Source organism: Lipotes vexillifer, unplaced genomic scaffold (assembly GCF_000442215.2).
Source record: "Lipotes vexillifer unplaced genomic scaffold, Lipotes_vexillifer_v1.1 scaffold460, whole genome shotgun sequence".
In the NCBI taxonomy this organism is placed as follows: domain Eukaryota; kingdom Metazoa; phylum Chordata; class Mammalia; order Artiodactyla; family Lipotidae; genus Lipotes; species Lipotes vexillifer.
Genome location: NW_006780282.1, coordinates 361,934 through 388,955, shown reverse-complemented (window position 1 = coordinate 388,955; position 27,022 = coordinate 361,934).

The window sequence follows — 27,022 nt, the reverse complement described above, 5'->3', positions numbered from 1 at the left end:
CACCAGGGGCCGTCTCAAGCCAGAAGGAGCCAGGAAAGATCCTCCCCTAGAGCCTTGAGCAGGAATGTGGCCCTGCTGACACCTTGATTTCAGACTTCTGGCCTCCAGAACTGTGAGAGAATAAATTTATGTTGTTTTAGGCCACGAAGCTTGTGGTGATTTGTTATGGCAGCTCTAGGAAAGTAAATTATTATCTATTACTCTTTTTCTGGTTCTGCCATTGCAAATGAGGGGATCTTTCACCTAAGCTCTAGCTCTGAGTACCTCTAACCCAGTCCCAGGCATATTTTCTACCCTTGGATATTCCCAAGGAATAAACTCCCCACCTCTCTCCTGTTAACTGTTTCTGTGAACAACGTACAAAGCATTATAAATTGTAACAAAGCCTCACAGGCATCAAAATCTTATCATCTTGGCAACAATTAATCAGAGGTCATTTAAAGTGTTTTGAAAGACTTTAAAAAACGTACAGTCGTGATGATAAATAAAAAACTACAGCTTCTTGTACATACCCTATTGGTGTACAAACAGATGGAGAGATATACCATGTTCTTGGATTGGAAGAATCAACATTGTGAAAATGACTCTACTCCCCAAAGCAATCTATAGATTCAATGCAATCCCTATCAAACTACCACTGGCATTTTTCACAGAACTAGAACAAAAAATTTCACAATTTGTATGGAAACACAAAAGACCCCGAATAGCCAAAGCAATCTTGAGAACAAAAAATGGAGCTGGAGGAATCAGTCTCCCTGACTTCAGACTATACTACAAAGCTACAGTAATCAAGACAGTATGGTACTGGCACAAAAACAGAAAGATAGATCAATGGAATAGGATAGAAAGCCCAGAGATAAACCCATGCACATATGGTCACCTTATCTTTGATAAAGGTGGCAGGAATATACAGTGGAGAAAGGACAGCCTCTTCAATAAGTGGTGCTGGGAAAATTGGATAGGTACATGTAAAAGTATGAGATTAGATCACTCCCTAACACCATACACAAAAATAAGCTCAAAATGGATTAAAGACCTAAATGTAAGGCCAGAAACTATCAAACTCTTAGAGGAAAACATAGGCAGAACACTCTATGACATAAATCACAGCAAGATCCTTCTTGACCCATCTCCTAGAGTAATGGAGATAAAAACAAAAATAAACAAATGGGACCTAATGAAACTTCAAAGCTTTTGCACAGCAAAGGAAACCATAAACAAGACCAAAAGACAGCCCTCAGAATGGGAGAAAATATTTGCAAATGAATCAACTGACAAAGGATTAATCTCTAAAATTTACAGGCAGCTCATGCAGCTCAATAACAAAAAAATAAACAACCCAATCCAAAAATGGGCAGAAGACCTAAATAGACATTTCTCCAAAGAAGATATACAGACTGCCAACAAACACATGAAAGAATGCTCAACATCATTAATCATTAGAGAAATGCAAATCAAAACTACAATGAGATATCATCTCACACCAGTCAGAATGGCCATCATCAAGAAATCTAGAAACAATAAATGCTGGAGAGGGTGTGGAGAAAAGGGAACACTCTTGCACTGCTGGTGGGAATGTGAATTGGTTCAGCCACTATGGAGAACAGTATGGAGGTTCCTTAAAAAACTACAAATAGAACTACCATATGACCCAGCAATCCCACTACTAGGTATATACCCTGAGGAAACCAGAATTCAGAAAGAGTCATGTACCAAAATGTTCATTGCAGCTCTATTTACAATAGCCCGGAGATGGAAACAACCTAAGTGCCCGCCGTCGGATGAATGGATAAAGAAGATGGGGCACATATATACAATGGAATATTACTCAGCCATAAAAAGAAACGAAATTGAGCTATTTGTAATGAGGTGGATAGATCTAGAGTCTGTCATACGGAGCGAAGTAAGTCAGAAAGAGAAGGACAAATACCGTATGCTAACACATATATATGGAATTTAAGAAAAAAAAATGTTATGAAGAACCTAGGGGTAAAACAGGAATAAAGACAGAGACCTACTGGAGGACAGACTTGAGGATATGGGGAGGGGGAAGGGTGAGGTGTGTTAGGGCGAGAGAGAGACATGGACATATATATACTAACAAACGTAAGGTAGATAGCCAGTGGGAAGCAGCCGCATGGCACAGGGAAACCGGCTCGGTTCTTTGTGGCTGTCTGGAGGGGGGGGATAGGGAGGGTGGGAGGGAGGGAGACAAAGAGGGAAGAGATATGGGAACATATATATATGTATAACTGACTCACTCTGTTATAAAGCAGAAACTAACACACCATTGTAAAGCAATTATACCCCAATAAAGATGTTAAAAAAAAAAAAACAAAAAACGTACAGTCGTGATGATAAATAAAAACTACAGCTTCTTGTACATACCCTATTGGTGTAGGGTAGGGAGAAAAGAGCAGAAGGGCTGGGCATATTGGAGAAAGGTAGTGAATCTTTGCAGTCAATTTTATGGATATTATATTCACACTCTGATTACAACAATATATTATAAACTTATGCATGGATAAATCTTTTAGCTATTAGAGTAAAGTTTATGGAACAACAAAGATAGTTCACTTTCTGGATTCCATCATGTGTCTTATGCACATAATAATTGTAGCAACAATAATGATTCTCACTCATATTTAACTTCACAGTTTGCGAAAGGTTTGTTAATAAATTATGTATCTAGGTGTCTACAAAAATGGATTCTTTCAACAACTCTGTGTGGTACACAGGGGAAGTGTTGTTATCACATCTTACAAATAAGGAAACTGAGGCACGGGCTTTCCAAGTTCATAGAGCAAGTATCAGAACGTTGACCAGAACCCAGGCCCCATGATTCCAGCCAGTGATCTTTTGCTTTCTTTCTGCTGACTTTGGAAAAGGTGACCAAATTAAATGAATCTAATAAAGTTACAGGTTTATATATTTTTACCTATTCTTATTATATGATTTGGAATTTTAAACCTAAGAAAAACAATGTGCAAACCTCTTTAATGGCTTCCTTCTCTGAACATATGCTTTGACATTTTCTGTCTTGATAATGAAATGAAGCAAAGGATGTAGATAAGGTGCATTTAAATTTATTTCTTTGTGAAGATACGGCATACTACCACTAGTGGATGTGGTTTAAGGAGAAAATGCTCATGTTGTGTTGGACATAGGGTAGTGATTTTTTTTACAATCTGAGAGGATTAAAGAGATTGTATTTTTTAATGTTATCTAGGACATATGGATGGAATGAGGTTGACCCAGAAGGGCAATCTATTATCGCTAGAAGGCCAAGGAAACTTCCAGGAAATAATTTTAAAATATTTATACACTGAGTTCCCCTAAATCTTTAAAGAAGGAAAATGATTCATGATTCGATGCAATGAAAGACCAATGTGTTTTATGCTAGTGATTTGGCAGTTTTACAAAGATAACAATGAATATGGACACATTTTGAGGGAACATTCAAAAAAGTCCTTTAAAATTAATTATTCAGTTTTTTAAAAAGAACCATTAAGGAACTAATAGTTTAGCAGAATTAATACCTGGAAAATAATCTCCATCTAATAGAAATTTGCTTCAAATGCAGGGTGCTTCTCAGAAAATTGCTAAAAATATGATAAATTAAGCATACCAAAGTCACATCTATTTTCTCCTCGCTACTGCTGATGTTGGTGCAATCACATATTTCCAGAATAACCGCTGTTCAGGATACTTGCAACATCAAGGAGCTGAAAATACTTGTCTTTGGGAAATGTATACTCATGAACCTGAAGGAAGTGGTTAGTCATGCTGTGTGATGTATTTTTATATACATATGTAAATGCACATAACAAGATGAAAACACCAACAGCATTTGGATGTTTAAATTGACAATATAGACTTGAGAGTTAAGAAACACAAATGTTAATATTGTTTTATCAACCTTGACACGATGTTGCATAAGGAGATTTTATGAGATGACTGTCACTAAACACAGACCTCTCGAGTGGGATGTGAGAGTACACACTGATGACTTCAGAAGGGCTTACTTTGTGAATGTCGTTGGGCCTGCTAGTGTAGGAGGTACTCTACGAATGCCTGGAGACCTCAAGGATGTGAAATGATCATCTTGCTTTTCCTTACTCCTAATCTGGGCTTTCTGTCCTATCTATGATGAATGGCTAGTTAATATTTTCTCCTTGAATTGGTTTGCTCTGTAAAGTAAGTCAAAATTCAGGTAATGTCAGTTTATCTGATTAAGGCCTTGACAGTAGGAGAAAAGAGAGTCAGACCGTTTGTGTTCACATGTTCAGTTGTTTTTAAAGACCACATGTGGCCATCCAAGTTTTGGTTTTGGTAGTCAATGTGTAGTTTTTGCATTGCAAAAGGATTCAAAGTTTCAAAATCAAAGCCATTAGTGACCACTAGTTTTTGTAGTTCCTATATGAATATGCCAGTAGAAAAGATAAAAGCCCTATTTAAACTATCTAAACTAGAGGAATCCAAAAGAGATTTAGAAATTCCTAACTCTAAATTGTCTGCTATCGTCACCACTAATAACTGAGGCACACAGTCTGGTATCATTGTCCTGTCATTGTTTATTTTTCTTCTGACTTCTATTAGTCCACTTATCTTATTTCGGGCACTAGGATATTGCCTACAGTCTGTCCTCTTCTTTCTGTTTCTCTTTATAGAGCCAAAAACTTCTCTCCAGGGCAGAGCCTTTCTTTTTCCCTTTGTCCAAGTTTGATGAGCTCACCTTATACACATAACTCTCCGGGCAGCTTTGCACAGTGGGTGAAGGGGAAAATTGGTGGGAATGTGTTTGGTAGAAAACGATAGTAGCTGCCCAGTCCAAATCACTCTTATGAGATTTGGAGTTTGCTGTCACAAGGTTAAAGCTCATGATAGGAAGAGAATACCAAAAATACTCACAGAGGCCCATGAGCTCCTAGGGAAGACTGACCATCTTCCAGCCCATCATCCTGACGGAGCTGACAGGGAACATTCAAAAGATCCTCATGTGCTCTTGGTGCTCCTCTTTGACCTCAATGTGGGTATTTTTTGTTTTATGGGTTTTTTTCAATTTTATTTATTTTTTTATACAGCAGGTTCTTATTAGTCATCCATTTTATACCCATCAGTGTATACATGTCGATCCTAATCACCCAATTCATCATACCACCACACCCACCCACCTCCCCCGGCGCTTTCCTCCCTTGCTGTCCATATGTTTGTTCTCTACATCTGTGTCTCAATTTCTGCTCTGCAAACCAGTTCATCGGTACCACTTTTCTAGGTTCCACATATATGTGTTAATATACGATATTTGCTTTTCTCTTTCTGACTTACTTCACTCTGTATGACAGACTCTAGATCCATCCATGTCTCAACAAATGAAACAATTTCATTCTTTTTTATGGCAGAGTAATATTCCATTGTTTACATGTACCACAACTTCTTTATCCATTCGTCTGTCGATGGGCATTTAGGTTGCTTCCATGACCTGGCTATTGTAAATAGTGCTGCAGTGAACATTGGGGTGCATGTGTCTTTCTGAATTATGGTGCATGGGTTTACCTCTGGGCTTTCTATCTTGTTCCACTGATCTATGTTTCTGTTTTTGTGCCAGTACCATATTGTCTTGATTACTGTAGCTTTGTAGTATAGTCTGAAGTCAGGGAGTCTCATTTCTCCAACTCCGTTTTTTTCCCTCAAGACTGCTTTTGCTATTTGGGGTCTTTTGTGTCTCCATACAAATTTTAAGATTTCTTGTTCTAGTTCTGTAAAAAATGCCATTGGTAATTTCATAGGGATTGCATTGAATCTGTAGATTGCTTTGGGTAGTATAGTCATTTTCACAATATTGATTCTTCCAATCAAAGGACAGGGTATACCTCTCCATCTGTTGGTATCATCTTTAATTTCTTTCATCAGTGTCTTATAGTTTTCTGCATACAGGTCTTTTGTTTCCCTAGGTAGGTTTATTCCTTGGTATTTTATTCTTTTTGTTGCAGTGGTAAATGGGAGTGTTTCCTTAATTTCTCTTTCGGATTTTTCATCATTAGTGTATAGGAATGCAAGAGATTTCTGTGCATTAATTTTGTATCCTGCAACTTTACCAAATTCATTGATTAGCTCTAGTAGTTTTCTGGTGGCATCTTTAGGATTCTCTATGTATAGTATCATGTCATCAGCAAACAGTGACAGTTTTACTTCTCCTTTTCCAATTTATGTTTTTATTTCTTCTCTGATTGCCATGGCTAGGACTTCCAAAATTATGTTGAATAACAGTGGTGAGAGTGGACATCCTTATCTTGTTCCTGATCTTAGAGGAAATGCTTTCAGTTTTTCACCATTGAGAATGATGTTTGCTGTGGGTTTGTCATATATGGCCTTTATTATGTTGAGGTAGGTTCCGTCTATGCCCACTTTCTGGAGAGTTTTTATCATAAATGGGTGTTGAATTTTGTCAAAAGCTTTTTCTTCATCTCTTTGAGATGATTATATGGATTTTCTCCTTCAATTTGTTAATATGGTGTATCACATTGATTGATTTGCATATATTGAAGAATCCTTGCATCCCTGGGATAAATTCCACCTAATCATGGTGTATGATCCTTTTAATGTGTTGGTTGGATTCTGTTTGCTAGTATTTTGTGGAGGATTTTTGCATCTATATTCATCAGTGATATTGGTCTGTAATTTTCTTTTTTTGTAGTATCTTTGTCTGGTTTTGGTATCAGGGTGATGGTGGCTTCATAGAATGAGTTTGGGAGTGTTCCTTGCTCAGCAATTTTTTGGAAGAGTTTGAGAAGGATGGGTGTTGGCTCTTTTCTAAATGTTTGATAGAATTTGCCTGTGAAGCCATCTGGTCCTGGACTTCTGTTTGTTGGAAGATTTTTAATCACAGTTTCAATTTCAGTGCTCGTGATTGGTCTGTTCATATTTTCTATTTCTTCCTGGTTCAGTCTTTGAAGCTTATACCTTTCTAAGAATTTGTCCATTTCTTCCAGGTTGTCCATTTTATTGGCATAGAGTTGCTTGTAGTAGTGTCTTAGGATGCTTTGTATTTCTGTGGTGTCTGTTGTAACTTCTCCTTTTTCATTTCTAATTTTATTGATTTGAGGCTTTTCCCTTTTTTCTTGATGAGTCTGGCTAATGGTTTATCAATTTTGTTTATCTTCTCAAAGAACCAGCTTTTAGGTTTATTGATCTTTGCTATTGTTTTCTTTGTTTCTATGTCATTTATTTCTGCTCTGATCTTTATGATTTCTTTCCTTCTGCTAACATTGGGTTTTGTTTGTTCTTCTTTCTCTAGTTCCTTTAGGGGTAAGGTTAGATTGTTTACTTGAGATTTTTCTTGTTTCTTGAGGTAGGCTTTTATTGCTATAAACTTCCCTCTTAGAACTGCTTTTGCTGCATCCCAAAGGTTTTGGATCATCGTGTTTTCTTTGTCATTTGTTTCTAGGTATTGTTTGATTTCCTCTTTGATTTCTTCACTGATCTCTTGGGTATTTAGTAACGTATTGTTCAACCTCCACGTGTTTGTGTTTTCTAAGTTTTTTCCCCTGTAATTCATTTCTAATCTCATAGTGTTGTGGTCAGAAAAGATGCTTGATATGATTTCAATTTTCTTAAATTTACTGAGGCTTGATTTGTGACCCAAGATATGATCTATCCTGGAAAGTGTTCTTTGCACACTTGAGAAGAAAGAGTAATCTGTTTATGGATGGAATGTCCTGTAAATATCAATTAAATCTATCTGGTCTATTCTGTCATAAAAACTTGTGTTTCCTTATTTATTTTCATTTTGGATGGTCTGTCCATTGGTGTAAGTGAGGTGTTAAAGTCCCCCACTATTATTGTGTTACTGTCGATTCCCTCTTTTAGACCTGTTAGCAGTTGCCTTATGTATTGAGGTGCTCATATGTTGGGTGCATATATATTTATAATTGTTATATCTTCTTCTTGGATTGATCCCTTGATCATTATGTAGTGTCCTTCCTTGTCTCTTGTAACATTCTTTATTTTAAAGTCTATTTTATCTGATATGAGTATTGCTACTCCAGCTTTCTTCTGATTTCCATTTGCATGGAATATCTTTGTCACTTTTCCCTTGCTGCTTTCAATAATTTTTCTTTGTCTTTAATTTTTGCCAGTTTGATTACTATGTGTCTCGGTGTGTTTCTCCTTGGGTTTACCCTGTATGGACTCTCTGTGCTTCCTGGACTTGGGTGGCTGTTTCCTTTCCCATGTTAGGGAAGTTTTTGACTATAATCTCTTCAAATATTTTCTCTGGTCCTTTCTCTCTCTCTTCTCCTTCTGGGACCCCTATAATGCGAATGTTGTTGTGTTTAATATTGTCCCAGAGGTCTCTTAGGCTGTCTTAATTTCTTTTCATTCTTTTTTTCTTAGTTTGTTCCCCAGCAGTGAATTCCACCATTCGGTCTTCCAGGTCACTTATCCGTTTTTCTGCCTCAGTTCTTCTGCTATTGATTCCTTCTAGTGTAGTTTTCATTTCAGTTATTGTATTGTTCATCTCTGTTTGTTTGTTCTTTAATTCTTCTAGGTCTTTGTTAAACATTTCTTGCATCTTCTCGATCTTTGCCTCCATTCTTCTTCCGAGGTCCTGGATCATCTTCACTATCATTATTCTGAATTCTTTTTCTGGAAGGTTGCCTATCTCCACTTCATGTAGTTGTTTTTCTGGGGTTTTATCTTGTTCCTTCATCTGTTACATAGCCCTCTGCTTTTTCATCTTGTCTGTCTTTCTGTGAATGTAGTTTTTGTTCCACAGGCTGCAGGATTGTAGTTCTTCTTGCTTCTGCTGTCTGCCCTCTGGTGGATGAGGCTATCTCCAGAAACACTTGAGTTAGCTACATCTTCATCATGTAACTTCTCTGAGTATTGTATTTAAATCTTTAAAGCCTGGAATGATATGTTATTCCTGATTCCTCTTGTTTCTTTAAGACCTTTTTTCCCTTCTACTCTCCTCCTCCAAAACCCCTGATTTCTTTTGAAGTTGTTACCAAGAGATTGCCCACTACCCAGACTTGTTGTATCTAACAAACCCCTAGATCACTTTTCTTCATTTCTTGAAGATTTTACCACATGATTCACTCCATTAGTACTTTGTCACAATTTTTGGTGATTCTGTATTCATGCAGATGATCCTGTTAACCTCCTGACTTTTTAGTTCCTTGTTCTCCTTTTTGACTAGAATCTCATTCCCTACTTTATATCAGCTGCTCACTCTCATGGGGTAACCCTAGACTTTGTCATTACTAGTAATAGCTCTCCCTGCATAATCTCAGTTTGAAGCACCCCACTCTCCAACCCATCCTTCATATCTTTCTAACACATTCGTGCTATTTCCTTCCCCACACAATTCATCCACTTGTCTGAGATCTTCAGTCTGTTGGTCACATGGCTTTTTCATGCCAAACATTTTCTCAACTCCTTAAAATTCTCATATTCCTTCATCCAAACTTAGATTCTGCAGTTGATATTTACACTTACCGATTGCTTACATCTTCAGTTCTTTGGCCCCTTTCATTGCATCTTCTTATATGCCTGAAAAACCCAACTCCAGTCATATTCAATTTTTAGCCTCTTTTGCATCTACTCATGTCTGGAGAAAAGTATACACCAATATTCCCTGATCTTAAATAAATGAGCATTATCCTCAAGTTGGATCCTAGTTCTGTCCATCAACCCTTTACATTTCCTTCATAAATTGTCTCTTACTCTCCTAGATGACTATTTCACTACTTCTTCTTCGTCAAACATCCATTTCTACCATACTCTTCTTTTTGAGCTAACAAACTTGCATGCTATTTGAACATAGAAACAATCAGAAGGGAACAGTCACACAGGAACATCTCCAAATCTACCCATCTACATGTGTAGTGACAATGGAGAAACTCCCAGTGACACTATCTAAGGGTAGGGCCTTGATAAAGGCACTGGGTTCCGTCCTTTCTGCCTGCTACAGGACATGGCTCCTGTAAGAGACCCTTCTTTCCTGCAGCACCCACTTTTTCTTCTTATCTTGTCATTCCCATTGGTAGATAAAGAAGCTGTAATATCTCTCATCTTTTAAAAAAACTCCAATTTCCTTTTTTGCCCTTAACATTACCAATTACTTAAGAGATGTTCTCGGCTCCTCTCTATCCCTTTGCTAAGTCCAGTCAGTCAGTTATACCTCTTTCATCTATTATGTCCTGCTGCCACTTAGTTCAGTCCCTTATTAACATCTCACTGAACAATTCAAATAGAGTAACCCCTGTTACCTTTGCCTCTCTCGGTTCTCTAGCCCAGGAAAGAGCATTGGGTTAAATCAACGCATGATGAATGTATGCAGATTTCAAGAATTGAACCTTTTAGGAATTTTTTGTTAGGTTTAGTATCTTAAGAAACAATTACTATTATATCATATTTTTCAAAAGCTTTATAAGGCTACTTACTGCTTATTGAAGAAAATCGGGATTTCTTATTCCGGTAAAAAAAGTCCACAGTGATACTTTCTGATTTATATATCTTGATGACCTTGCTGAATTAGTGACCATTTCTTCAATATGTCCTGTGGACTTTCTGTATAACTATGGAAATTCCATCAATCCTTTAAAAAAATAAAAGAGTAAAATAATTAGTAATATAATTATATAAGTAATATAATAAGCATCCATATTCTTGCCACTCATAGTGAAAAACAGTTAATTTATCATCTTTTATTGCAAAATTTTTACTTGTCAAAAGGAAAATAAATCATTGTGGAAAGAGTAAAAGGGTCCTTAACCACCACTTCTGGTTGCGTTCTTCCATATCATCCCCCTCCATAGTTCACACTGTTGTCAGTGTTTGTGTATCTTTTCCATGCTACTTTTGTTTCACATCTATAAAACATATATATGGTTGAGTGTGTTCTCCACTTTTCTCTTTTCTGGAGCAGAATCAAAGGGTGGGGAGTACTGGGGCAGATTTCTGCGTGAATTTACCTGTCATATGGACAAAGAATTATCTATCCATCCTTTAAGGCCCAGAGTTACCTATCCCTTAAGACCCATTATCCTTCTTGTCATGTAGAACTCCCATGCCAATGTATTTGGAAACCTTTTTATGCCATGTACCATGTAAGTTATATATATATATATATATATATATATATATATGTGCATAAATATGCTTCTTGATATTGGCATTACCTTTTATCATCCCTGAGACTATCTTTACGTCTGCACCTGCAAATTGCATAGCAGAATATACACCTACACCCACGCTTAGAGCCCCATGCATGCATTTGTATGTGTGCGTGTGTATATATACTTATATATATCCCTCTGTTCACTTCTTTTACTCCAAATGTAAAAAAAATAAAGGAATTAACAATAGAATGGTTGACTAAAGAACATCTAATGCTTCAAATTTCAGTAGGTGCTCGTTATCTAAGTGATGTGCCATACTGCTAATTCTTCATCCTTTTATTACACATGGTACTAGTAAAAAGTAATAAAAGGCTCTTAGCTACTTGAAGTGTTCCCATAGCCTATAGGAACATCATTTGTCTTGGTGGCAGCTAGGAAAGGAGCAAAGAACAATTTGTCTTTTTTTGACTCATATTTCCACTTAAGTGTAGAGAGATAAAAAGCAAGAGACAGCTTGTACTAATTAGGAGGAGAAAATTTAAGAGAATATTGCTCTTGGCAGTGTTCAAAATACCAAGGTCAGACATGTACAGTCTGTAACTCTTTGCCTCTCAAGAGAATAGTGTATTGAGTGAGAGGATTGCATGGTGGCATCTTTTTGGATTTTATAACAACGGCCTAGCAGCACAGAGTCAGGAGGTTAAATGTCAATTTCTTAAACGGTCACTGGGAAACCATAAGATCCTGTTTATTCTTTAAACATAGTTCTTAAGAACATTAATTCTAAGCCTGAAAGATTAATACATCTGTGTCTACTGCTCCTTTGGGGTGCCATTTATTTGCTCTGTCACTTAAAAATGGCTTTTAGACAATGAGGTTCAAGGACTACTTCTCCTTCCACTCCCACCCCCTTATACATCATATAATTCAGCAATGTCATAACTTTTTGACTGACTTGTGGTTCATCTGTATGGAATAACCAGTTACTGATTATGCAGTTTCTTGCCTCCACCAAAAACCACACCTCCTAGAAAAATCAATCTGTTCAGTGTCCTTTTTCACTTATTGGCAGATTAAGAAATAAAATAGATGTTTGGCAAAGACTAGTATTTCTTATTTTGTTAATCTGAAAACCCAGGCATTCCCATTAAATTGCTCATCAATGCCATTAATTTCCTAGGAAAGAATTAATTAGCCAATTTTGTGAAAATGCTCTACAAGATCAATAACACAGTACTACTAAAATGACCTTAACTAATTGAAACTAAATCACACTTGTCAAAATAAATAAAATATGTTTTGGAATGCAATTTCTTTAATTTCTACTGTACATATTCGTTGAATTTCTAATTTTCATCTCTTAGGGTCTCCCTTTTAATTGTCAGGTGGAGATCATTAAACTCTAAGCAGAATTAAACACAAGTTTTGTCTCCATTTGAAACTGTTAATAAAATCTGTTATTCCTCTTTGTTCAAAGGAGGCTTTCATACAGTTCCCTTCTTGTTTTTTCTATTTGGCATTGCAAAACAATTGCAATATGTTTAGGGTAATTACACACTGTCAGGACAAGGTCCTTTTATTGTTAATATAGTCAGGTAGGCATCTCAACATGTAAAGCACAAAGAGGGAGAAATCCCATAAGAGGTGTCTACCGCTATGTTTCTTAAGAATTACATTTTATTCTACAGAGTGTAAGCTCCATGAGGGTAGTAGTTCTTTTTAGCTTGTTCATGACTGTATACCATTGCCTTGTCCAGTGCTTGATATAATAAGTGCTCAATAAACATTAGCAAATAAGTCATGCTGCTGCCCTTGTTTATTCAGACTAAATTATCTAAATTCTAACATAAATGTTGTAAATATCTGGCCTTTAGTGGTGTATGCAAATAACAATATCCCCGTCTTAAGTGATGTTTTATGAGTATTTTACTTCTTTCATAATGCTAATCGAAAGCAATTGACCTTAACCTTCTACATAAAGCATCACTTAAAACTATGTTTTAGATTCTGTCATAATTCATCCACATAAACCCCATATGTGATAGATTGGATTTTTTGATATAAATCAGGAATAAAAGAACATCATGCCAGGTGGATACCATTCCTTCCTCTCTCTTCAGTTGGAAAACTAACGTAAATCCTATTTCAGTGGGCCAACAAGAAAAAGAGATTAGCTCATAACAGAGAGCTATTGCTTTTCTTCACCTCGATATTATGCTTGGATTCTTCCATTTGAGATACAATGGAATTTTCCTAGTTTTTAAAGGCTTTTATTCAGATCTTAAATCTCTGTGTCTGGTGTGTTGTCTAACAGACTGTCATTTGGCTTTTCTTCAGGGAAGCAACTTTTGAGAATGCCACAGACTCCAGCTTTTCATGCTATATTTAGAAGATAATTTGCTGCACATTCTTGGATTGATTTTGCCATCTCAGTTACTTTGTGAGAGATAATTGGCATTCTTTGTGCTATGACAACTGTATGTGATGGATTAGTTCTAGTGGTTGACACTGGTTAGCTTCATATCAGTGACAGAAATTCATGAGCAACCAGATTCAAATCCTATGCAAGACACAAGAGTTTTCCAGGAATATAGCCAGACTGAACTTAAGCAAAAGAGCAAACACATTCTCTCTTTAAAGAAATCTTCAATTTTCCAAAGTCATGAAAAAGATGAAAACTCAGGAGACTATTAGTAAAACAGTATCCAATGATCAGCATGTATTATAATTGAAAATTTTCAGGGTATAACTACAGCTAAATATTGTGGTACTTTTACATCAAAGCATTAGAACCTTAAAAGATATAGCTAAAATCACTTAGAAATTAATTGAGTATAATTTAGCCTATGAAAAATTAAAAATTATTTCAAAAGGAGTCATAAGAAACATTCATTTATGTGTAAAGGAGCGCATGATGGGGACATATTCTGCAGAAAATTTCCTCTTGTAATCTTCAAGATTAATGAAATACTGATAGAAATAATGTCTACTAAAACATTGAATGGCAGAAGGCATATCATAGAGTTAATACATTTTGAGGGACCTTAAGACTTTTATGAGTTGTATTTTCTTTTGTGATGATTTATCTAGGTGTTTATCTCCTTACATTTTATACTCTCAAAGCTTATGTTTCTTTAGTATTCCAAGTTTAGATATAATTTAAAGACATAGTCTCTGTATTGTTCAGAATAAATGTTATTCATTATCTTTCACTTAAGTGGTTTAATAACTTGCACCTCCTCTACACTGATCTGATATTGCTTTATTTATTTCTCTGACTGATAAGTGAGAGGGCATAGTAATGTATCTACACATTAATGACTGGAGAGAAATGACTTGAGCCTGGACTATCCAATTGCAAAGTACAATTTATGTTTCCAAAGTGTTCAAACAATATAGAGAATAGTTTGCTAATACACAGACCCATTATTTAAAATGGATCAATGCTACTTAATTCACTGGTCAAATTTTTACTGTGCTTCTGTTTTACTTCCAAGTTGGCCAGATGATCCGTCTTCACAAAACTTCAGAACCATCTCTCCATACTTTTGTTTCTGCAAAACTATTTAAACACAGACTTCATGGGTCTTGATTCCTCTGAGTGTATCTTTGGACACCAACCATATTGCTCCTTATTGAATCTTATCTGTCTAACTGAACCAAATCACCATAAAAGATTTTTCTTACTTTCAAGTATTTTCTTATAGTAGTTTTCAATTTAACTTTCCTGTTTCTCTTAATTTATATTTTCTTCACTCCCTCCCTTCTCTCTATCCCTCTCCCTCACTTATTTTCCCCTCCCTCCCTATCTTCCTTCCTTCCTTCCGTTTCTTCCTTTCCTCCTTTCCTGTCTCTTTCTTCCTCTCCTGTCTTTCTCTCTCTCTCCTTCCCTACCTCCCTTTTTTCCATTAGCTCTTCCTTAATCAGTTCATTCATCCTAGGTTAGGGCCTTTTTGTACCAAGATGTTTTCCACAAAACTAAATTCTCATTTGCAACATTCCCAAAACTATATACATGGAGTATCTTTTCTGTGTTCCAGTAAACTCGAGATAGCAACATAATTTACTCAAAATTACAGGTTATGTAATTTAGCCCATGGTAGCTAAATGATGCTAAACACTGATAGTGTTCATTTGCTGAAAATTCCTTCCTTGGCAAATTATTATTTGCTTAATTTTATAAAATAGTCACTATGGTGAATTTCCCCATTTTCAGAGGCATATCTATTTTCGTCATCTGTTTTTATTAATAGAGGAGCTATTGCTATAGGAGTCTAAATATGGGTTGTATAAAGTTGTTTTATAACTGATAGCAATTAATTAGGGAAGACTTTGGTAAGAGGGTACATAATTCAGATATAACATGAATATGTTTTGCAGACCTAATGTACAACATTGTGGCTATAGTTAGTAACACTGTATTGTATGCTTAAAGTTTGTTAAGAGAGTAGATCTTTACTGTTCTCACCACACACACCCACAACTATGTGAGATATGAATGTGCCAATTAGCTTGGCTGTGGTAATCATTTCACAGTGTAAGGGTATACCAAATCATCATGTTGTACATCATAAGTGCATATAATTTTTATTTGTCAATTATACTTCAGTAAAGCTGGGGGGCAATTAGTAAACATTAAAGAAGCAGATATTGTGGATGCATATGGAGAAGTGTGCTCAAAGAAGTGACTAGGTATACTCTGGAATAGAAAGGAGTAAGTCTGAATTAAGAGACCATTGTTGAGGGTGGATATTGTTTATTCAACAGCAAGGGCTGGAGAAAATATTCAAGTAGTTTGACCTGGGGGACCTAGAGTATAGATAGATACACACACACTCTGTGTGTACATCAGGAAAGCACAGAGGAGAAATGTCAGTTGTTGAGAATAGTTTCAGCCTCAGTCTGTACTAAACAGTCAGGATAGACTGGGTTTCCTTAAGAATTAGAGATTCATGTAAACAGAATTAACTCAGGTGACCTAGCTGTGGTCACTACGATGAGAATTTAGACTTCTCTCTCTAACTGGCCTGCCCCCAGATTCCTCACCTGGAAAAGCAGGTAAATTTCTACAAGCCGAATATGAGGTGAAACCGCCAGTTTACTCTAGAGGTGCACGAAATTCAGACTTCTTATTCTGTCTTGCCTGCCGCAAGATTTCTTACCTGGAAAATAAAGCAGATTTCTGTTTGCTATATACAAACTGAATTTGGTATGAAATCAGCAAATTCAAAGGAGAGGAGAAAGTGCTGGGGTTCTAAGGCTTCAGTGATGATGGTGACTACATATATATTTCTTTAATTACTGGGGTGATGATATGAGAGAAACTCACCAACAGCTATGGTGGGCCTCAATGGAGGGCTTATGTGGGACATGCTTGTGATGGTTCATTAGGGAAACATAATTGGCAGATAACATAAAGCCATTTATGCACAATTTTTCTGAATAGTACCTAGATTTTCTGGATTTGTTCAATAACCTCAGTTTCAGTTTTGGACTACTCTAGATTATTGCTTAATGTTATTCAAGGTCAGTTTACAAATAAAGATTAAACATGTATAGAAGTGCATTCAATTTTAGTTCCAGAATTTTTCTTTCACTAATGTATTTTTATTTGAAAACAACTAGCACAAGAAATCATTATAAGCTGGCATGGGACGAGCAAAATTTGTTTTTATTAGGACTTTTGAACTGTTGCATTACCATAAGTAGAACGATTTTATTTTCTTGAAATTTGCAAGTTCCTTAATTTAGCATGACTAAAGTAGCCACATTAGTTACTGTGGTTTAAATCCAAGGCCAGTAGAAAAAGATATTTGAAATTTTTATTTTATTTTTTAACTTTTTATTTTATATTCAAGTATAGCTGATTAACAATGTTGTTATAGTTTCAGGTATACAGCAAAGTGATTCAGTTATACATACACATTTAACTATTCTTTTTCAAATTCTTTTCCCATTTAGGTTGTTATATAATATCGAGCAGAGTATTCTGTGCTATACAGTAGGTCCTTGGTGGTTATCCATTTTAAATATAGCAGTGGGTACATGTCAATCCCAAACTTCCTAACTATCCCTTTCCCCCACCCTCTCCCCCATAACCATAAGTTCATTGCCTAAGTGTATGAGTGTGTTTCTGTTTTGTAAATAAGTTCATTTGTATCTTCTCTTTTTTAGATCCTGCATGTAAGCAATATCCTATGATATTTCTCTTTGTCTGTTTGACTTACTTCACTCTGTTGGACTTACTTCACCTAGAGTATGGCAATCTCTAGGTCCATCCATGTTGCTGCAAATGGCATTATTTCATTCTCTTTAATGGATGAGTAATATTCCATTGTATATATGTATCCCATCTTCTTTATCCATTCCTCTGTCGATGGACTGAAAATTATAAAAACCCAGAAATATATATATGCTCAATTCCAGAGATCCTATATATACTAATATTTCTGTTCCTTTGTCTATCTTCTGTTCATCCTGGAAATGAACTTATAATATATTTGTGTGTAAAAATGATGAGGCACTAAGTGAATTTTACTGGATGTTCCTTGCTTGCTCAGTGTTTGTGTTGGATTTGGAACTTCCCAGCACAGCAACTCTGCCTGTGCCATAAAGTACCCACAGTGACTTGATGACTTTTGTTGTTATTTGCTTTTACTGATTATGTAGACATCATTCTCTCAGACATTCATCACTGTAATGTAAATAAGCATCTTTTTTAAAATCTAAAGCTCCAGTACTTTCATTTGATCAGAAATCCCTTAGTAGCAACTTAACCTGGGTTGTAGAAGTTGACTCAGCATGAAAACCTGTTTCTGCCATTCAGCCCCTGTGACCTGTCTATGTTCTAAAAGGAACATTCAATTACTAGTACCCTTCCTATTTTCGAAACTTTTGCCCATTGTGAGTCCATGTGAAAAAAGGTCCAGTGTTCCAAAAAGGAAATAATCAGTCTGAAATGTATCCATCAAGTGTAATGTAGCTGCCTGACCAGCTATAGGCATAGAAAAGAACAACTCCCTGCTGTGCACTCTTATCTGAGAAAAGAGTTGCTGACATCTTTTAGTCTTTTCTCCATGGGAGCTTATTTCCTTTTTCTCCATCCATAGCATTTCTAAGATCCGCATCCAAAGACAAAGGAAAGGAGTAGAAAAAAGACAAATGTGAAATGCAATTATAAGCCACATCTTGAAATCCACGCATTACTAGCAAGAGGCTAACAAGGCAGAGGTTCTATGGCCTCCTATCAAGGTTCAGTTTCAAAAGGTGACCGGATATGCCTTAGACTTTTGCCGTAACCGTTAAGATCCTACCCATCAATTTCAAGCATCAAAACTGTAGCCCTCACTTCGTCCTAGAGTGGCATGGACATATATACACTACCAAATGTAAAATAGATAGCTAGTGGGAAGCAGCGGCATAGCACAGGGAGTTGAGCTCAGTGCTATGTGACCACCTAGAGGGGTGGGATATGGAGGGTGGAGGGAGATGCAAGAGGGGAGGGGATATGGGGATATACGAATATGTATAGCTGATTCACTTTGTTACACAGCAGAAACTAACACACCATTGTAAAGCAATTATACTCCGATAAAGAAGTTAAAAAAAACAACAACAACTGTAGCCTTTTCTCTGATCTCAATAACAGATGACTGGGAGGTAGCTTATAAAATATAATTGACAGCCTGAGCTAAAGTTGAACACAGTAGTTTGCAAACCTGTGTAACCCTGAAGTTTATGAGTGGTTGCCTACCTGTGCTGGGGAGCAAGAGGACACGGGTCGTGGTTAAATGCCCTGAACAGGACAAGTGGGCCTCACACCTTTTTCCGAACATTACTCTTCTTCCATTGTTACTCCTAACAGTGAATGGAGGCCCAAGAGTAACCTGGAAACCAACTGTAACTCTTCCCTCTCCCCGTTTTTCTCACATCCAAATTCCAAATCTTATATAATTAACTCATTCATTTACTTCTCTACATCCCATTTTCGAACTCATGCCACAAACGTATCTTGCCTGGAATCCTAAAACTCTCCTTAGTTTTTAGGAAATAAAATTCCTGGCTTCAGTTTTGGTCCCTTCTGATGTATACTTCACTGCAAATCAGAATGATCTTTCTGAACAGCAGAAATCCTTGTAATTTTCAATGTTGCTATTGTCCTCAAAAGCCCAGACTCCCTAACATCCTTATCTCTCATCAGTCCCCCTTTCTCTGTACTGAATTAAATGCCCCCTGACTCTCCCGTCCTCTACCCTTATGTTTGGACATATGGTCCCCTTTTCTTGTAACATATTCTTGCCTGACTGGCTTGCTCCCACTTATCTTTTACGTTTCAGTCTTCCTTGATTAGTCTTCTACTACTGCCCCTTTAGTTCCTCTCTCATAATCTTCGTTTTACTTTCTCGTGATAACTGTAAGTATATCTTCACCATGAGAATGGATGTTCCATGATGGCTCTGAGGGCAGAGGAGGTAGCACAGCTTTTGTTTACTATCATATGCCCATGACTCCATAATGTTTGCTGAATGAAAGGATGAATTAACTTTTCCACACCCTCTGAGATCCAGGACCGTGAATGGTCAGCTGAGAAGTGGGTTTTCTTCTCCTAGCCTACCAGGAAATTGAAGGAGTCGTTGACAGGACGAAACACAATGAGGGAATGTCTTTGTGTATCCCTCAAAGAGAAAAAATAGATGGGACTGCTTGTCCACAGAGAAGACTGAGCTCCTTTGGGGAACATTACCCCCTTCCAGGCTTTGCTCTCAAAGCTTCAGATTGCGGAAAGAGGTGAACATGGGGTAGGAACTTTAATTACAGCCTGATGTAAGCAGAGAACTCTATACAATTAGGATGTATAAGTAGTTCAGAAAAAAGTCCCAAGCTTTCAGGAAGCCTAAGAGAATACAGGGTTGGCAGAATTGAAAACATAATCTTCTACATTTCCTCTTCCATGCTCAGTCTTTTAATATCCCGAATTCTGACCGGTTGGCTGACCTGCCGACCAGCCTTTCTTCCTTGCTTCCTTCCCTCCCTCCCTCCCTCCCTCCCTGACCACACAGTTATTGTGAGCCTACAGCATGCCACGTATACTTCTAGGTGTTGAGGATACAATGGTAATGAAGTAAAAACAAAATCAACAGACTCATGGAGCTCATATTTCAGTGGAGACAGTAATAAGTAAATAAATGTGTAATACAATGTCAGGTAGTGATAAGTCCTCCGAAGAAAAATAAAACAGTGAGGCATAAAGAGTGACTAGATTTAGGTGTGGGGAGGATGGTGAGAATAGGCTATTCTAGATGTAGGGGTCAGAGCAGAATCTCTGAGAAGATGTCAAAGAAAAATTGCACTGGACAGAATTAAACAGGCAAGAGAGACTTTATTCAAGACTATTTCAGTGGGGTCAGGACTATTGCAATAGAGGAAACAGAGTGAATTCTGCTGACCCAAAAGGCAGTAGAATTTTTAAGCACTGGGGTGAGCTAGTGGAAAGTACTGGAGGATATTATGGGTAGGTGGTCAAGTGATTTGGCCATCTGTGTTTGCTAATTTTCCCTTATAAAAATTAGGCTCCTGTCCACCCATAGAGACTGGAAGATAGTGGCGATAGTGGCGCCACCTTCCATGATGATTACGTATCAAAGGGGTGGCTCCCAGGTCCTTGAGAAACACATTCCTCAGTTGTAAGACTGGCTAGAGGTTGGAAGATTTACACCTCAAATGGGACTGAGAAAGAATTTAACGCTGGAAGTTTTCTAAAGTAAATGCTCAAAGAAAAGGGAGGTCAGGGGTCTATAGTCAGGAAGAATCCCATGTAAAATTTAGTCAAACTAAGGGGAATATTAAAGCCATCTTGGTCAAAGGTAACATTTGGGCAGAGACCTAGAGGGAAGTGAGAGGGAGAGTCCTGAACAGACCTGAGCACAAGCACTGAGGCTGAGGCAAGAGCAAGTGCAAAGGCCACCTTCCCCTCTTTCTTCCTCTGAGCTTCATCCCTATCTCTTCTTCCCTCCCTCCTTCTCTATATTCCATACCCACCCCCACACACACACATCTTTTGTCAAAAAATAATTTAAGAAGTCCTACTGGCAATTTCGATCAATTAATTAAGATATGAAAAAATGGGAGCGAAAAAAAACCTATCATGAGCTTGGCTTCTTCAGGAGTAAATAAGAGTGAGGAACTTAGTATCTAAGATCCCTCAAAGCATTAAAATCCTATCAACTTGTAATATATTACTTTAACAACTTTATTAATAATGGAGTTAACTACTAATTCAAAGATGACCAATTTTTTGTAAGTTTGACTCAAGTATGTGAAGCTTAATCTATTAAATTTTTTATGTAGAACATGCTATTCATTTTCAAAATGTTTAGGGTAAATATTTCTGTTATACCATCATGGTATGGCTTACATATGATTTTTAAGAATGTTTAATAAGGAATAGCTTTACATGGGATTAAAAACTTTTTCTTCTCAACTCATTAATTTTTATAAATAAAATGAAGTATACAAAATAGTGATAACTACAAAACTGAACTATGCATAAAAAGTAACTACACATGGAACTCTTAAATAATCTCTTAAACATTTTTATTCCATTATCTTCTTTAACTCTCCAGGACAATGAAGCTAATGTGAATAATATTGGAATCGAAGTTCCCTTGCAAACGAGAGTGAATGTATGAATTGTTCATTATATGCTAAAATCTAAAATAGATGAATTTTTATCATCCTTTGACTGTTCTAAGTGGTCCCTCTGGAGAGCTTTCTCTCTGTCTCTCTGGTCCATAATGAGCTGTGAATCCTATTATGTCTCTTAAAAACTTTCACTTTCTATGAATTTTCTGAATTTTCTTACAAACTTAAGACTTCCTTAATTTACTATAATTACCAGCAAAAACAATCAATTTCAGATTTTATTTGTAATAATTCAGCATTACCCCCACAGATTCTCAGACACACCTGATGTATGTGTGACCCTGATGGGTTCTCTACAGAATGACTGGACAGTCAGCAAATCTTTGACTCTGCTAAGTACTCACAACACCCAGTACAATGAGACATATTGGTTCTTTCAAGCCTAAAGCCTGAAATCTTCAGCTATTTTTGTCAGCCCAACATATAAATGCCAAATAATGTGGTCATTCCAAGACTGGACTAGATATTGGGATTGGTTCTTAAAATGTGTTCTGTGTCATTTAATTATGTTGCGTGATCTCCCATTAAAATCAAATCAAACCAAACCAAACAAAAAAAACTGTCAAAATTATGTTTTGAGTCCAGCTGTCACTCTCTTTTTCCCCTTCAAAGTCAAACTCTCTCCCTGCACGCTCTGCTGAAACTGCTTTCCTCACCACTGATCTCTGAATTGCCAAATCCAGGGAGGACTCTCTTATCCTTTTCTCTCTTTCAACCTGGGCATTTAATTCTGTTGTTCCAAGCACATCTAACCAAACTCTTCTTCCCTTTGCTCTCATGACATTATACTCTTAGTTTTCTTCCCATGTTTACTCCTCCATTATTTTCAGGGTCCCCTAATACTGCCTTTCCTTTAATAGTGATATTTCTCAGAATTCTTCCTGACTTGTCAGAAGAGCTACCTTAGAAGTACTGACTGCAGGTCAAAGACATGAGAGCTAAAACTTTACTTGACTAGCATTTTAATATATCTAGAACTTTGGTTGTAATAGGACAAACATAAAAATAATTGAGAAGGTAATAAAGCAATAACTAGATCAGAGGAAGCTCAGCATGTGGTGTGGACAGAGTGTGGGTTATAGGCCCTAACATGATGTAAAAATAATAAAATACTTGACAGTCAGTGATTTGGACCATTGGATCCTCATCCCCTTAAATTCTGGAATTCATGACATAACAGCTATTAAATATTGTCCAGAGTATGTCCTCAGCTTGGTGAGTTGAGATGATAAATGTCTCTCTAATAGCAAGTCTTTTTCAACCCAAGAAATATATAGACTTAAGAATAGGAATGTTTAAGAAGTTCAAAAGCAATATATAATTGTTTTTATGTTAGAGAGTCTGTAATATTTCGTATTTTATATTACTTATACTATTTCTAAAATTTTTTCATAGATAATTTTAGGCCAGTCTTAAAATTGCTATTCAAAATGCATAAATAGTTATTTTGACTTGTGATTTTAAGTTGAAATCTATGGCACAAATTGGGTTTGGGTCATTCACTACTCATTCTAAATATATTCTACAGTATAAAAAATAGAAAGCTAAAACCTACATTTTCCAGACTCCCTTGCAGCTACAGTTCTATGTATAAATTAGATGCACTTGAATAAGACTTGGATTCATAACTGAATAACCTGGAGTTAAGGGGCATCCATTTTGGGGGCAGGGAGCAGATTGTAGCAGAAGCAGCATGGTTCTGGAGCCAGTAGCTGCAGAGGTAGCTTCCTGACTCAGCAGGTGGTAGCGTCCTAATCTGGCATCTTTCTAATGGTGTGGCTTCTTTTGAGTCAACACTGGGCAACACCTTGCTGATTCTTCACCAACCACCTTCACCTGAAGCAGCAGCAACCTGTTTTTGCATTCTCCTGTGTCTTTGAGCATGCTGTCCTCTGCATCTAGAAGGCTTTTTCTTTCTCTGCCTGAATCACATAAACTTGGCTTTCCAGACTCAGTCAGTGTATCAGCTTATCATGGAATATTTTCTTAACATCCCCCACCCTCACATCCTGCTGTCCTGGCTGTTAGGTCACCCATCCACATATTCTCTTTTATACCTTATTTATCTCCAACTTACTGCCACACTCCACTATACTTCTGGTTTATTTGTCTAGTTCTTCACCATGTAGTAAGAGCCTTGTGGACAGAAACTCTGTTTTCACTTTTGTTTTAGCTATGAAACCCTAGCCCCAAGTATGGTATCTGGCACATAGTAGGCACTCAATGTATTAATGAATGAAATAATGAGTAAATGGACATCTGAGTGCCAGTGAGGGCCTTAAAATGGCAATTTGGTCTTTCCATTAAAATAACTATTTCTAAACACACATGTGAAAATATTTCCAAAAGGAGGAGTCTAACCACTCTGTAATTCAAATGAAGTAGTAATCTAATCCACTCTCATACAGAACTTTCATGAATATCAGGCCCATGAAGCACCATTGAATTCCCTAATTCTTTCTTTTCTGATAAGAGCCCATTAGCTTAACTGAAAAGGGGCCTTGCTGCCAGGCTCTGTTTGGGGATGAGGTGAACACTTTACTACCAAATGTTTGAAAATGGCATAGGTAAGGTAAAATGATGAAGAAGGCTTGTTTCTTTAGTAGCTTTTACAAAGTAGGATTTACAAATCTTGTCTTGTTTGTTCAATTAGGACCAAAGGAGAAACAGAACATGGGCTCAGGTGGTTGGAAGAGTTTCTTAAAATGTTAGATTCAGATTATAGACATTTTAGAATTGTAGCACACTGATAAAAGGATTTTTCATTCCTAGAACTTCTACAGGTGATTTAGGTAATGATTGTAATTTTTTATACTAACACTGTTGTCACAGGGGAAAGAGAAAAATGTAATACAAAGGAAAATTTGGTAGTTGTATCTGCTGATGACAATACCTGGTAAACTGAGTATAATGAGATTTTAATATATGAATTAATTAAGCTTGTTTATGTCTTCCAAACATTTAACTGAACAGGTATAAAGATAACTGGTAACCTTCTATTTTTCTGATGAAATAGAATGTTTGTATGTGTCAAATGACAGAACATTCATGAAAAAAGCATGAAAGGGTTAGGATAGTTTAATCCTGCTATCCCATCTATAAAGTCAGGTCAAGGAAATTTTAACCTAATATAGTTCCTATGGCACAATGAAAATCTCATTTGCAATTTAAAAAATCCTTTTCATTTTCTATGTTTCTCAACTGGCTATTTTTGGATATACATTTCCCATCAACAAAATAAGGGACCACAGCTTCTCATTCAGCATCCTCTAGTTATAGCTGTGAATCCTCTAACAGGGCTCTCATTCTGACTGGTGTACGTTGCTCCTAATATTGCTTTGGGCACCATTCATTCATTCAATAAATACATATTTTAGTGCCTATTCTGTACCTAGCCACTGTCACAGGTACCGAGGAGTCAGTGGTAGAAAACCACAGACATAATACTCGCCTTTTTTGACTTATAGTTGGCAGCTGGAAAAGGGATGTGTGACGTTAAAGAAAAGATAGTAATAAGTGTTATGGCAGAAATTAGCGGGATAATGTAAGGAAGATTAACAGTAGACATGGTCCTTCATGAGCTCCCAGGTCACTACATTCTTGCACACTGTTGGGCCTCTCCAGGCTGCCCCACAAATTCCCTGTGATGTTGACAGTGTCCCCTTACCTCATGCTGGGCAGGCTTTTCTGGGAAGGTGAGCTCCTGGCCATCTTGCACCCTGCTTGCCAACACCTCATGTCCTCCAAGTTCCATCCCCTCTTAGAGGGCTTTACAATTATTGAAAGAATACTTAATACCCTAGTCAGAAGTATTTGCATTTGTATGACTTGAATTGTCTGGGCTTTCCTGAGAATACATGTGAATATTTACCTAACTATTATGAGACTGAAAGAGTCACTATAGCAGTGTCAGTGTCGCTTAGGTAGGAAAAGTAGCTCTGCCCCCAAACAGTGAGTAGGCCACTTGTTTGATGTGCACAAAAATAAAGAACTAGGCAGATAATTTAGATTTGGGATGATTTACAGAACCCCATTAGCACCATTATATGGCCATTTAACTAAGTAACAGAATCATGGCAGTGTTCCAGGCTTATGTCAGGAAAATGGGTTCAAGTCTAGGTGCTGCTATTTACCATACATCCTGTATGACACTGTGCAAATTACGTTTCTGACATCTAGGTCAACCCTGATCAACCCAAATAGAAACAGATGCTCTGCCTGACTCCGAATAGACTTCGAGGTTAAAATGGAAGTGTGCCTTAGAATTATACATTGATATTGTTTTTCCTTAAATATAGAATAAAATAATATTTGTGAGGGTGAACTCTATGTCAGGAATCACCCAGCGTAGGCAAAGCTGTCTTTATGTTGCTGATGAGACAGTGAACAGTAGGTAAAAGATTTACCCACAGTCAACATTGGTAGTAAGTTTTACTGGAATGAAAAATGAAGTCATTTGATACAGTGTCCCATTCTCTTTCTCTTAAACCAAGCAGAAGAATTTACAATGTGAGTTGTACCATATATTTTTAGAAGATTGGTATTCAAGTAGCTGTAGTCAGTGTCCTGTAAGAAGTGGAGGAGAACCTCAGAATAGTTTGGTTCCTGCTCTGATCCCAAAATGGGTCTATTTTCACCTGATGTACACACTGTCCTCTTAAAATTTCTTTTCAATCAAGAGTTCTTAGATTAACATGAATGAGTGAATGAATGAATGAATGCCCCTCATTTAGAGAGTCATAAGTTGGCAAAATTCTTTGCGAGCTAGCCAATGTTTTGCTCTCAGAAAGAAGGCTGCGTAGACTCCTATGATAATTTTCCAAAACATTTGAAAAATACTCAAAGACTTAGGAATGTTGGTTGGTGTATTCAGTATTGTCTCCAAGAAAACTCTCTTTCTCTTTTTTTTTTTTTTTTGTAGCCTGAGAATGACTGTGTAGGAGGGATTCTGTGAAAGGACCTGTTAAATTTTGTTAAATATTCATTTGCTCATTTTAGCATCTGGATAAAGACTTTTTACATTTTGGAAGATACCTTCCAAAAGAAACTTTAATTGGCTTGGTGAACTATCTTTCTCCCAACAAGAGGGATTAGTAAACTGGGGCCATATATTTTCTTGTATTGCAAAAACATAAAAAATACCATAAAGGGAAATCAAAGTAGTAAAGGATCAGTAGAACTGCTGAGATAGTTGTAAT